This window comes from Aquarana catesbeiana, linkage group LG06, assembly GCF_042186555.1.
Source record: "Aquarana catesbeiana isolate 2022-GZ linkage group LG06, ASM4218655v1, whole genome shotgun sequence".
NCBI lineage: Eukaryota > Metazoa > Chordata > Amphibia > Anura > Ranidae > Aquarana > Aquarana catesbeiana.
The window spans coordinates 124,759,324-124,760,771 of NC_133329.1; positions in this window are offsets into that span (position 1 = coordinate 124,759,324).

The following is a 1,448-nucleotide window of genomic DNA, read 5'->3' on the forward strand; positions in this document are numbered from 1 at the left end:
GCCAAGACCATACAGCGGTTTAACAGGACAGGTTCCACTCAGAACAGGCCTCACCATGGTCGACCAAAGAAGTTGAGTGCACATGCTCGGTGTCATATCCAGAGGTTGTCTTTGGGAAATAGAGGTATGAGTGCTGCCAGCATTGTTGCAGAGGTTGAAAGGAGTGGGGGTGGGGGGGTGGGGGGGGCAGCCTGTCAGTGCTCAGACCATACGCCACACACTGCATCAAATTGGTCTGCATGGCTGTCATCCCAGAAGGAAGCCTCTTCTAAAGATGATGCATAAGAAAGCCCACAAACAGTTTGCTGAAGACAAGCAGACTAAGGACATAGATTACTAGAACCATGTCCTGTGGTCTGATGAGACCAAGATGAACTTATTTGGTTCAGATGGTGTCAAGTGTGTGTGGCTACAACCAGGTGAGGAGTACAAAGACAAGCGTGTCTTGCCTATAGTCAAGCATGGTGGTGGAAGTGTCATGGTCTGGGGCTGCATGAGTGCTGCCGACACTGGGGAGCTACAGTTCATTGAGGGAACCATGAATGCCAACATGTACTGTGACATACTGAAGCAGAGCATCATCCCCTCCCTTCGGAGACTGGGACGCAGGGTAGTATTCCAACATGATAACGACCCCAAACATACCTCCAAGACGACCACTGCCTTGCTAAAGAAGCTGAGGGTAAAGTAAAATATTTGGCTGTAGCAGGAGGCAGTTGTTGGCGAAGGGCTGGCAAGCAGTACAGTAATTAGTGTCTGCAGGCAACAGTGAAGCATGGTGGAGGTTCCTTGCAAGTTTGGAGCTGTATTTCTGCAAATGGAGTTGGAGATTTGGTCAGAATCAATGGTGTGCTCAATGCTGAGAAATACAGGCAGATGCTTATCCATTATGCCATACCATCAGGGAGGCGTGTGATTGGACCCAAATTTATTCTGCAGCAGGACAATGACTCCAAACATACAGCCAATGTCATTAAAAACTATCTTCAGAAGAAGAACAAGGGGTCCTGAAAGTCACGGTTTGACCTCCACAGAGCTCTGATCTCAACATCATGAAATCTTTTTGGGTGTCTGGGATTACATAAAGAATCAGAAAGATTTGAGGCAGCCTACATACACATACGATATTTGGTTAGTTCTCCAAGATGTTTGGAACAACCTACCTGTCTAGTTCCTTCAAAAACTATGCAAGTGTACCTAGAAGAATTTATGCTGTTTGTGAAGGCAAAGGGTAGTTATAACAAACATTAATTTTATTTGGATTTCTATTCTGTTCATGTACTTTCCATTTTATTAATAGATACAAATAAACTATTAACACTTCTATTTCTGAAATCATTGTTAATTTACAGCATTTTTTCAAACCTGCCTAGAACTTTTGCACAGTACTGTACAAATGCAGTAAACTGTGGTATGTGTAAAAACATATATACAGTATCAATTATATA